At 35.4% G+C, this 13,061-nt stretch overlaps 1 protein-coding gene and 2 pseudogenes across 1 annotated transcript in view; 2 read left to right on the top strand and 1 right to left on the bottom strand.

Moving 5' to 3' along the window:
• LOC107740974 (synaptic vesicle 2-related protein-like) overlaps positions 1 to 2,900 on the bottom strand; it is a 7,036-nt pseudogene extending 4,136 nt beyond the window's left edge.
• A 1,529-nt stretch (positions 2,901 to 4,429) lies between these two features.
• On the top strand, positions 4,430 to 6,764 carry LOC107740976 (uracil-DNA glycosylase-like; annotated as a pseudogene).
• Positions 6,765 to 12,419: 5,655 nt separating this feature from the next.
• LOC107740942 (unconventional myosin-Ih-like) overlaps positions 12,420 to 13,061 on the top strand; it is a 17,254-nt gene continuing 16,612 nt past the window's right edge. Inside the window, exon 1 of the mRNA XM_016553505.1 lies at positions 12,420 to 12,448. The gene's annotated coding sequence lies outside the window, so the exon portion shown is untranslated. The remainder of the gene's footprint in view (positions 12,449 to 13,061) is intronic.

Raw genomic sequence — 13,061 nt, 5'->3', positions numbered from 1 at the left:
TCTTCTTCTGTATTCTACTGTACGGACGTAAATTTACTTTGCCTTCAGCCTGAGGCTTATCCATTTCACTTTTGGTGTGAAAAGGCTTTTATATTTGCCAAAAATATAACTTTTTTTATATTAAAAACAAACAAGCAAGCCCTGTCCAGATTTAAAAAGTAACGCAAAAGTAACGTAACGCATTACTTTCCATAAAAAGTAACTAAGTAATGTAGTTTATAAAACTTTTTAAAAAAGTAACTTTCCCCAACACTGTGTAACAACACAACTGATTATAGATTAAATGACTTGGCAGGTTCTTTGTAGTAGTGAGCAACTGAACAGGTTTAATGGTCTTTAATGGGAAATATGTCAGTTTAGAAAATTGTATGTTTTTTAGCACATGATGATGTAAAAGCAATGTCCAAAACATGTAGACACTAATGAGAATACATTCTGCCTTCAAAAGAGCTTAATATCTAGAACATGAATAAAAAGTACCATAAAAAAGATTTCACATTCTTTCCGAGTGTTGCTCACTTGAATGTCAATTATGAGTTTGCAATGAATCACACTTCATTCATTGTTCATTGATGGAAAAACTCACGACTGAGGGGCTCCTCCCAGGCCAAATCCCACGAGGCATCGCAAGACTAAGATCCAGCTGTAAACAGGTGCAAAAGCACTGAGAAGCCCATAGTGCAATGTCCACAGCATGCAGAGTATTAAACACTAAAAGATGGAGATGGCGAGGCTGTCAGTGAGGCAACAGTGACTGCTTTACGTTCTTATAAAGAATGCTTGCATTGACATTATTTATTTACTCATTTCACTTGTACTAGATTTAAACCAAACATACCACTTTTCGGCCATATTTGTCTGAAATGTTCCCCCAAAGTGAGGAGCTGACCATCATTCCAAAGAACACTATCTGGCAAGGTACAACATTACAATGATACATTTAAGATTCAAAAGATGAAATATTATAAAAGTCTTAACAATACAGTGCGTGATCGACATTCTACCTCCTTTTCAGAAAGGTATAACCAAACGTAACCCCAAGAGGTGTTCAAACATGTTAGTGTTCAACAGTGAATATACTGACCGCTGTTATGAATGCCACTTTCCAGCTCGAGAGCCTCCACTCACAGCGCAGTTGAGGAGTTGCAATACTAAGGAGCATCATTTCCATAGCATCGGCCATCTTTGCACGCAAATATGAAACATAAGAGTTTGAATTTTCAGTAAACAAGTTAAGTAAACTGAATGTACTGAACAAACCGAAAATATTTGTTCAGTAAACATCACTTGTATTTAAAACACTACTGTATAAAGCCGAATTTCTTACCCACGCAACTCCTGTTAGCATAGAGAGTTTCCACTGAAACCTTCCAAAACCAATAGCCTCAACTGCTTCTTCCATAGTGAAGGTTTCTGAAGAAATGCGTATTTATTGAATGATGAGAAGATATTGTATACAAGCCAAGCATAAATCACCAAACAGACATTAGAGACTGAGAAGGTAGGACGAAGGCTGTGCATTCTTCTGAGCTAGTAGGTATTCAGAAAAAAAAAAAAAAAAACGAGTAATGTCAATCCTGTGAGGAATTTAAATTCTGCTGATAAAGTGTCTTGAACTACAATAAATTATTTTGACTGCAATAAAGATGGTACCATGCAAAAAAGCCTCACAACTATAATTTATTAGTCTTTCGAGTCTAGTTTTTTATTTGAGCATCAAAACATACTTTTTGTTATGCTCTATAGCAGTGATGGGCAAACTTGGCCCTTTCAGGCCACTTTTCTGCAGAGATTTGGTCCAACCCTGATAAAACTCACCTGCCTGTAGCTTTCTAGTAGTCTTGAAGACAATGATTAGCTGGTTCAGGTGTGTTTGATTAGAGTTGGAGCTAAACTCTGAAGGAAAGTGACCTGGAAGGGCCAAGTTTGCCCACCCCTGCTCTATAGACAAAAAGCCTGATGGCCCCTTTTATTAATATCCAGTAGCCTACTTGAGGATGCATAATGTTATTTCTTGAACAATATTTTTTACCTCACATGTCCTAAAGACCTTAAACGACATGCATACTGTACTGTACATTACACCACAAGTCTGAGCTTAATCACTTTCAACTCTGTCCTGGAATAAAGAGAATGTTCAAATTGCACATTCATCTACAAATGTAGATGTTGGATATAGATGCCAACCTGAGATTCCAGAGCTTCTGTTCTCGCTGTCCCCGAAATCCACTTGCACCAGAATATTGCAAACTCCTTCATCGCTAGGCTCATCTTTCCCGGGCTGCTCCTCGTGAACAGTAAGGATGCTTTTATCATCTGTCTGGGATGTCACCAAACTAAACAAATATAGACTTTAGCCTTTACGGTTTACAACGCAAATCTGAAACTGATGAAATATTTAAACTCAATATTGTAGTTGGCGTTTAATTTCACAAACTAAACAATTTAAAACTATGTAATTTGTCTGACATTTCTATAGGCTACGGTTTTCAGTTTTCACTCAACTAAAAGTTCTAAAAAACCAGCACAGGTGTAAATAATACTTAGGCCTACTAGCCACAACAATTTGACAAGTAAACACAAAACACACATGTATTACCTGATATTGTTGTTTTTCCTGCGTTTGTAAGCCACTTGCGATGATCTTTTCAACGCATTCATTTCACTTGGCTATGATGGAACGCTAAACCAAAACAGTGTACTCGGCTATGGAACGACTGGTGTGCGTCTCTGATCACACTAACACAACCTGAAGGATGGTGGTAAACTAAGAGAGTGGGCTTGCCCTCAGTCCTCCAGAGTAAAACGCACACGGCATCATGTCATCTTTAACAAGATAAACAGTGCTAAAAGGAAGAAAGTCAAGGGAATGTGTGGAATTCTTTCATAAAGTCTTATTCATTACCGTTAGAAACGTTTGTTAGATAGAAATATTAGCGATGTTAAGCAAAGGGAAAGTATAGACTTTTTTACCCACATCCTCTTTCGAATGAACTCATGATAACCACTCTTTTTTGTGTGTGTTCTTTTTCTCCAGGTCACAATAATTAAGTAAATTCTGTATTTTGTATTCATATTCTATCAGATATTTAAACATATTTATTCACACAAACAAGTTATTCAGAGGTATACACACACTATTACTACGGAGCCCCTAAAGGGACATGGTGGTGGAAAAAAATCAGATTGTACTACGGAGCCCCTAAAGGGACATGGTGGTGGAAAAAAATCACGCAAAAAAAAAATTCCTCCCACCCCGAATTTTTTTCCCACCACCATGTCCCTTTAGGGGCTCCGTACTACTCTATGTCTAAACAGAAAAGTTAAATAAGTGAGATGATTTAAGCACCACATAAAACAACTATAGGGCAGTAGTTCTCAACCAGGGAGCCAGCCGAAGAACACTACTAAGGGAGCTGCAGGATGACGTATGTAAATATATTCAAATAAACAAAATAGTAAACAAAAAATAAAAAACATAACATTAATATGTAAACTGAAATCATATTTCTTTTTATTTTCCCTCAATAACTATTGTTTTTATTGAAGAACGTACAGTATGGAAGCCCTGAACCACAATGTGAACAAAAAAAAATTTCAAGGTGGGTGAAAAAATAGTGTCTTAGGTCCTAAAGCCTATTTTTTTTCTCTCTTTCTCTTTGAAAATTTCCCCCCTCCAAAACCTTTTTTTCTGCCTTCAAAAACTTTTTTCTCTCTTCAAAACAGTTTTTTTTTTCTCTGCAAGAGGCAACACATGGAGGAAAAAAGTCTGGCTTTCTAACATTATCATGCGGTACCAACCTCGGCCACCAGGTGCCATGTTTATGTGTTATATGGCATTCGTGTCAAAGGGGGCCTTCGAATATTGTCCTGGACAATGGGGGCTTTCAAGTCAAAAAGGTTAAACTAGGGTCAAAGGAGAAGTAAATAAATTTTTTCTGTGCCATGCAATGCCTTGCCCTTGTAATATTAAAAGGGTCATATGATGCGACTTAAATTTTTCCTTTCTCTTTGGAGTATTACAAGCTCTTCAGACCGATGCGCTTTGTAAAAATGCGTTTCAGAAAGGCGGGGCATAGAGGAGAAACAATGATGTACAGTATGTGGAAAATTATGTGTTTTTTGAACCTTAAACCGCATAAACACATTTCACTACACTAAATACACAAAATAATGTTCTTTTTAGCAACATCATATGACTCCTTTAATATGTAATGAATGTTAATGTTTTCTTTTTTTACTTTTTTAAATAATAGCTGTAACTAAAAAAAAAATCACAAAGGAAATACCACCAGATTTGAAATGTAGTAATCGACACAAGAGCATGTCATGTCTCTGGTTAACAGTTACAGCCATGGTTTAGGAAACATGGTTTAGAGTTAAAGTTTCGCTTTCGGTCTTGCAAATGGTTGAGCAAACCTGCATTTGCATGATATGGCAGCATAACAGTGATGCAGCAGTATTTGTGAAGGGGTCTGAGAAACAACAGCCAGCAGTGCATACACAGCTTTTCTTACTTTGAACATGTCAAAAGGTAGGTTAAGTGTCTGAATGAGTTCAACAAGCACTGCATTTATCTGACTATTTTAGGTAATTATTGTAAAAAAGAATATTTAAACTTTTCCTGCATTTCCTATTTCTTCATTGTGTGTAATAATACCTAATACAGTAATTTCATGAACAGTCCTGTATCTAAGTGTATGCTATTCCTATAATTTCTTTGCTTAAATGACAACGCATCCTGCAAAGAGCAAGTTAGTGCTGAGAACATGCAGCACAGCGAGGAACAGCTGCATCAGATAGAGCAGAACAGACGTGCCGCACTGAAACGACAGGCCAGTCGAAATGTACCTGTACCTGTTGGTGAAAGCTGGCGAAGACAAATCGGGACTGAATTTACAAAACCTTATTTTACAAAAGTAAGTGATACTCAATATAAGACATCATCAAAATGACAATGAAAAGATGAAGTAAAAAAAAACAAAACTTTATTCTTTTTTTCAGCTAATGTCTTTTGTTACAAGGGAGGGGAAATGCTTTACTGTTTATCCCAGCCCTGAGCTGGTGTTTTATTGCACAACTTTGTGCGCAATTGAAGATGTAAGTTCCTTAATATTCTAAAAAAGGAAGAGGTATAAAAGATCAGTGCATTTAAATAGACTACATATTTTATTTTGACAGGTAAAAGTGGTCATTCTTGGGCAAGACCCCTATCACCATCCAGGTCAGGCTCGTGGTTTGGCCTTCAGTGTGCTGAGGCCTAAACCTCCTCCTCCTAGGTACCGCATTGTACTGAACTGTGGAAATAATTATTTATTGATCATCTCACCACAATGATATCTTACAGTACATCTCTACTGACAACTCTGTTTGTTGACCTGCTTCACTTATTGCAGTTTGGAAAACATATTCACGGAGCTGAAAGAAGATATTGTTGGCTTCCGGCACCCAGGTCATGGAGACCTCACAGAATGGGCTAAACAGGGTAGATAATCAATATACACTACTATTCAAAAGTTTGGGGACAGTAAGTTTTTTTTTATTAATAAAACTTTAATTCAGAAAGACATTTATAATATTACAAGAAATGACATTTCAAATAAATGCTTTTCTTTTGAACGTTCAATTCATAAAAGAATCCTGAAAAAAAGGTATCACATTGCAGCTCAACTGTTTAACACTGATAATAAGAAATGTTTCTTGAACGTTAAATCAGGATATTAGAATGATCTCTGAAGGATCATGTGACACTGAAGACTGGAGTAATGGCTGCTGAAAATTCAGCTTTGCCATCACAGGAATAAATGTAATTTTAAAATATATTAAAATAGAAAATATAGTCATTTTAAATTGTAATAATATTTCACAATATATCTGTTTATTGCATTTTTGATTAAATAAATGCACACTTGGCGAGCATATAAACGACTTCTTTCAAAAACATTTAAAAATCTTACTGAGCCCAAACTTTTGAATGGTACTGTAAGTGCATGTATATGAGTGATCCATCAAGGTGTTACGAGTTATAACATAATTTTAAAGCTATCTGTTTAATTATGTTTAATGTCAGTATTCTTTCCATTTTCAGATGTACTGCTGTTGAATTCTGTGTTGACAGTGAGGGCTCATCAACCCACCTCTCATGAGGGTCAAGGCTGGGAGATTTTCACAGATGCTGTGGTCCTGTGGCTCAGCAGAAACCTCAGTGGCCTGGTCTTTCTGCTTTGGGGCTCTTATGCTCAGAGGAAAGGCAGAGTGATTGACAGAGTAAGTTAATGGAGACAGAATTATGAAATGTAAATATATTTATCAGGAATAAATGTGCACTTAGTAATTTTTTTTTACTAACGTTTACACATAAAGAGATAAATAGAACTTTAAAAGTATGTTCAAAATCACATGCACTCAATAAGACATTAAAGCGGTTTTATTTTACATGGAGTAGTTGTCTCCTGAGGGCCAGTGTTTTTGACCACCAGAATGTTACTGTTACTGGACACTTTTGCTAGTGGTATGAATAATCAGGGTTACTGTGAATATTTCAACTAAAAACTGCACCTTTAAAATACATTATGATACAGTAGTTAAAGAAATATATGACTGGCTGTTTTTTTCTTTTCCAGAAACGTCATCATGTCCTTGAGACTTCACATCCATCACCGTACTCAGCACATTTAGGCTTCTTTGGATGTAGGCACTTCTCTAAAACTAACATGCTACTTAAAGCATCAGGAAAGAAGCCAGTTGATTGGACAGCTCTCTGAAATGACATAATGCTATTTATTATTTAATTTTTTTTTTGTAAAACAGAAACGCTGTGAATGTTAAATATTACACATTACAGTTAAATATTTTGTATCGTATAGTGCAGTTGAAATTGCAAATGGGTCACAGCTGCCCTGCTGTCCTTGTAATCATCTATGTTGTTAATATATCTACATGTTGACCTTGTAATCATCTACTACATGTTGTGAAATACATTCATTAATTGTATTCATATTCAATCACTGTATTACACATATTTTGGCTAAAAGTTAAAAACTAAAAAGTGTTGTTTGATAATTTTATGGCTATAGGTTAAAATCTCACAACATTAATCCCTTTAAAGAGGTTTAAACTATTGTAAAATATGAAAGATATTAAACACAACAAAAATGTGAATGTGATTTTAAAATGTAATTTTGATGTACATTTTGACAAATCTTAATGCAATAGGTTTAAAATGATTTTCAATTACTTCATTTGACTTTTACAAAAATAAATACATTTTAAAAAATCACACTGTATATTTAGATCACAACACTGTGTAGTCTGCCTTGAGCATTTGGGAATGAGGCCAGTCTCAAATTAAAAACAGAAATAGGACACTACGACAGCCCATGTAGAGCATGTTTCATAGTGGGATATCCATAAATCCAGGTGATGCAGCCATAATAAGCAGTGTCCCACTTCAACTCTTCTTGGACCTTGTCTTTTTTCTAATGCTGGACACCAACGCACATACAGTGCGCTACACCTCTCTGCACCACTGGCACTGCCCCATTCTCTCTCGGGACTCTCAATTGAAACAAACCAAACAGGACGCGAATTTTGTCTTGCTCTCATCAAAATATGTACTGCCTGAACTCTAAGGTAAGATCTACCAGCTGTGTACAGTAACGCTTATGCTCTGGAGAGAGGTTACTATGTGTATTATGTTATTCAGTGTATTATACATACACTGACAAACCACTATAATTTTTATTATTGCTGAACACAGCATGGCATACACATGTTCACAATTTACACTTTTAAATTACAAATGTAAAATACAAATGTACAGTTCTTAAAGTCGTGGTGGATATTTTCCCCCCCAATATTATAGTCTATTAAAACTGTGTTACACTGTGTTACTGTGTAACACCATGTAATCTTTGAGGGTCTACCATCACGGTCAGTTTAGTTCCTTTTTATCTGAAGTGTGTTGTGTTTAGTTACAAAAGAGCATCTGTTTCACCACTGTGTCGACTTGCACCACTAACGTATAAATTAGGTTGAAGGTGTAGTCAGGGACACTAATTAGGGCTATGAATATTAACATGGCCATTTTGTGCTGCTGTGGAATTTCCGATCTCTGGGCTGTGCTGGGATTCCACGGATCATTTTACACTATGACATACATTTCAGAATTTATTTTTATAGCGATTCCATTTATTTGTGTGTCTTTTCACGGCATCTATTCTTTTTTTTATTTATTCCTTTATTATCTTAAAGGAAATTAACTAATCTGAAGCTAAGCTTTGTCAAGAGCTAAATTATTAGAAATCAGACAAAAATTGTGGGATGGTTATTTTACCTTTGGAATCGTGTCAACTGCGAAGTCAAGGTTTGTGTAAAACTCCAACAAAAATTATGAATTTAAAATAGCAAACACTGTGTATGGCACCAATCGTGCCAACACAGCAAGGTTAGTTCAACCAATGATGTGAGTTTTGGGGTGGGACTATCTATTGGCCTGCCCAATGGGACATGATCAGGAAACATGTTTGGAAACAGGCAGGAATTAGTTTTGCGGCTGTGTTTGGTGGTGCTATATTAACACAGAAACTACTAATTTTATTTTTTTATTTTTTTATTTAATTAATTTTTCTTAAGACAAAAAGTAGAAGATAAGTGATGATATGGGTGGAAGAGATCAAGGACAAATTATTATAGAGAGTCAGGCTTCATACTTGATAGGAATCTTGTTGATTTGGAATTCACAAGGAAGGGCAACTTGTGGCTTCGTAAGTAAATATGATTTACCTCAAGTGCATGGTACATATCACACATGGAATGGAAATCTGATTAATGTCTGAAAACCGCAAACGTTCTTTTAGATGGTTCATTTCTGCGAGCAAGTTAAAAACGGTTCATTAATCAGTTATTTTTTATGTCATCGCAATTTGACAACATTCATCATTCAAATTCTCGATACACACATGCCCTTGTGTCAGTGCACTCAGTTCGAACTGTTTTAAACGATTCAGTTCGATTTGGTCAACTGGTTCAACCGGTTCACTGAAAATAATCGGTTCAAAAGAATGATTCGTTCACGAACCAGACTGTGTTTACGCAAAGACATTGACAATTACATGATTTCCTTTAGAGTCAGCTGATTAATGGAAATGTATATCTCAAGACATGAAAGTTGAAACTAAAAATTACATGAGTGAAGAAAGTGGGCCAACTGAACCTATACGTTACCTGAGAGAGGCTAGGCTACTTACACACCTTTACAGTAATGATGTAAACATCTACTGACTCAGGTTCCATCAGAGCCTCAGCTGACCGTCCCAGCAGTCAGAGGGATTAAACATCCATCAGTTTGTAAAAATAAAATAGAGGCAGTTTTATACCAAATGGGCTATGCGCCACGAGCCTCGTGTTGGTGAGTGGGTAGTAATTAGCAGAAAACAGATCCACCTAATCAAAGATCAGTAACTAGACCCCAACAATGTAATTTTGTGCAGAAGAAGACAGGTAGGAGGGGAGGGAGCAGGGTGTTAGCTCAGGTTTCCACAGCCTTGTGTTACACATGGTGGCGCAGCGGCCTCTAAGGAGAGGCGCAGAATGAGATCTCTTGCTGCCCCTCCATGAATCATTCAGCATCTTGGAGCAGACCATGAGCCGAGTTTAGTAGTGGTGCTTAAACTGAATAAATTCATGAGAACAAGGGATAGAAACATGTGAGATAGAGAAGAAGAGTGAGAAAGAAAAAGAGAGTTGAATTGAACAGGACCGGATGTGAAGTGGATCACCCTAGACGTGTCTTCTGCTGGTCTGAGTTTCCGTCATGCCAGGGCAAACAAACTGGGAACTGAAGGCCCTTTAAAATTTTGAGCCCTGGACAAATACTAGGAGAATTAGGATTCATCTCTTCTGGAAAAGTCAATGGATGCTGAGGTAATTCAGAAAAATTTCATATACTTCTGCATTTGTCTGTGGAGAAAGCAGCTGAAATAATGTATTAAAATGTAAATACTCATAAGCTGTGTTCAATTTTTGTCAGATTTTGCCTAAGATTTATATATATATATATATATATATATATATGTATACACACACACACACACACAGTAGGCCTATAACACACAGATAATTTTAAAAAGTCTGAAAAAAGTCAGAATAAAATCAGAAGCATACTCTATTACTTTATGAATTAATAATGCACAAACTGACAAAAAGCATTACAGTTTTTTTATTCTTTAATTCCTCTTTATAAAAAAAAACATTTTAGATTTATAACATTTTATGAAAATGTGACTCAAAATAGGACTAGAAAATGACTGTGAGATTGTACAGACTTTCTTTTTTTAAATTACCTTTTGGGAAAAAAAAGAGTTCTCACTAATACTTAAATATTAAAATTGATGAATTATTGACAAATAATTATTGATAAATTATAAAAAAATATAAAAATTCAAATTTAGACTTTAAGCTGCAAATATTTGTCAAGTCTTTGTGTAGTGGCTCTTATGGAAGAATGTGGGCCAGTGACTAACGATGAGCTCTAGCTCTATCCAAAGTCTGAAGCCATATTGTGAGCTGAGCACTGAGATCCTGTGACATACTGGAGTTTTGGAACAATAGAGTGGCCTCTCAGGTGATGGTCAGTAAGCCAGATAGACTTTCCTTCTCCGTTAAAATCAGCTTTAATGTCTCAGTGACTCACTCGGAAATACAGCAGGATGTATCTAATAACAGTGACACCAAAGTGGAAATCTAAGTCATCATGGAAATTAATTTTTTTTTTTTTTTTTCAATTCAGACCTATTCAATTTTGATTGTAAGAAAAAAAAAAAACTGCAAGCAAGCTCACAATAACAGTAAGAATAATAAGTGTATACATCATATATAATATTGTGTGTATATATTATTATTATATTCATTTTTTTAAATATATATATCATATTGTAGTTTTTGTATTTCTATATAAATATTCAGATGTTGCAACCAAGTAATGGTAAAGTTAAATAAAAAAGTGTTTCATCTGTAACAAGAGATGTCCTAGAGTTTAAAGTTAAGATCATGATTGTCTTTTAAACGAATACTCTACATGACACGCTGTGTGTAATGAGAGAAGAACATTAACAGACTGCCAGAGGCTTGGCATCCCCTCTTGGCTCTAGTTTGAGTGCTCTTTGCCAGCTGATAGGCAGGACTCAAGTGTGATGCCAGCTTTATCTTTCAGAGCATTTCCTAGTCTCTGCACTTTCGCTTTTGTGGTACTCAACTGACTGACAGCAAACTTAGTGCGTTTTATCTTAGTAATGTTGTCAATAACTGTTTAACCCTGTAGCAAACTACTTAAAATGCATGAAAGTATAAGTTGTCACTCTATATCTCCCATTAATATGTCTTAGTAAAATGATATTTAAATGCTAAGTTTTATGATCAAAGCTCTGTAGGTTTTATTGTGGGGAGGGGGGACATATAATGCAATGCAATACAATGACTATTTAGAAATGTACAAATTCTTCAAAAGCCTCTTGTATCATATTTGATACTCATATTTTAGCTACTTCAGTCCAGTAAGTGTTCATCTTGATTTATTACTCACAAAATAAGTTATTCTTACGTTTAACAACAATGAAGATTTCACAGCAAAAAGACACGTGTACCACGACCTGAATGGGGGACGTTTTCATAATTATAGTAAAAGGCTTTTTACTTGCTAAAAGGTATAACCTATCAATCAGATGACAGAAGGGTTTTCAGCAAAGTTTTGGTCATGTTGATAATTAAGGGGCCTTAGTAATTTCTGTATCAAATATGATACAGTAGGCTTTATTGGGTACAAGTAATCACAACTGGACAATTCAGAAAAGGATGACTTTTATGATGAATTGTAAACTTACTGTAACTCATTCTTGTGGTTTGAAATGGCAGGCTTCTTCAAATAAGATATTATTAGTAATTTTTGTGTTTGTGTGTGTGAGGAAGAAAGAGAGAGGGAGAGTGTGTGTTCCATCTGTTCTTAGAGGTAAATCAAGCATCGGTAGCACCAGACAGGAATAGTTCATTTATTGAGAGTTTTTGTATGTCCGTGACCTTGGCCCAAATTCCATCCCATGACAGGAACGGAGAGGAACCGTGTAATCTCGGATAGAAATAGACTTGCCCTCAGGTTTAAGGGAACCAAGATAGGACAAACCTATGCTGAGCTGAGCTTTTCAGGATGCAGGGCAATAAATCCATAACGATTTCTGTTTCAGACAGATGTTTCTTGACACACACACAAACACACACAGACCCCCGCTTCCTTAGCTAACTTTTTATTGATGACTTCCCATGGTGGAAGTGGTGAGTGTGATATGACATTGTTTCCTGCTGTACTTGAAATAATCACAGATGCTCTTTACAAAACTGGATAAGATCACACACACAGTTCCCACATCAGAACACAGAAACAATCACTGCACTGAAGGTAAGGGCTCCCACTTTACTTTGGGTTAACTATCTTTTTCATATGAATTCTTTAGATAAACTTTCCAAATATTTCAGTGTAAAATATTATGCAGATGTTGATGCAAGTTTACTCTTGTAGTGAATAAAGTTGATCCAGCTGGACTAATGGTGAAATACAGCTCACGATGATGTGTCTCTTGGCAGATAAACTGTGTAACTGTTTTTTATTTTATTTGTTTTTTAGTTTTTTATGTAACAGGAGTAGAATGACTCAGAAATAGTATGTCAAACTGAGAATCACAGTGTTTCTGCAACTAAAATGTGTATTTTTCTTTAACAAAACTTATTTTTCTTTGGTAAAATTTTTTTAAACCAAATTATTTAGTATTTGAATATATTGTTAATATTTGCAATATTTGTATAATGTAAAAAAAAAAAATCCCATAACATTTTCACAGTCATTTATATGGTAATAGTATGGTAATAGTTTTTACTTCCAAAACCATACATTTTAAAATATTTTACAGCAAATATTTCAACAAATGTGGTAAGGTATGGTAAGTTAACCACAAACAAATTTTTCCTGTATATATATATATATATATATATATATATATATATAGGGCCTTTTA

This window comes from Sinocyclocheilus rhinocerous, unplaced genomic scaffold (assembly GCF_001515625.1).
Source record: "Sinocyclocheilus rhinocerous isolate Xijiao unplaced genomic scaffold, SAMN03320098_v1.1 scaffold346, whole genome shotgun sequence".
In the NCBI taxonomy this organism is placed as follows: domain Eukaryota; kingdom Metazoa; phylum Chordata; class Actinopteri; order Cypriniformes; family Cyprinidae; genus Sinocyclocheilus; species Sinocyclocheilus rhinocerous.
Note: the sequence above shows the minus strand (reverse complement) of the source record. Positions and strands in the feature narration are given on the sequence as shown.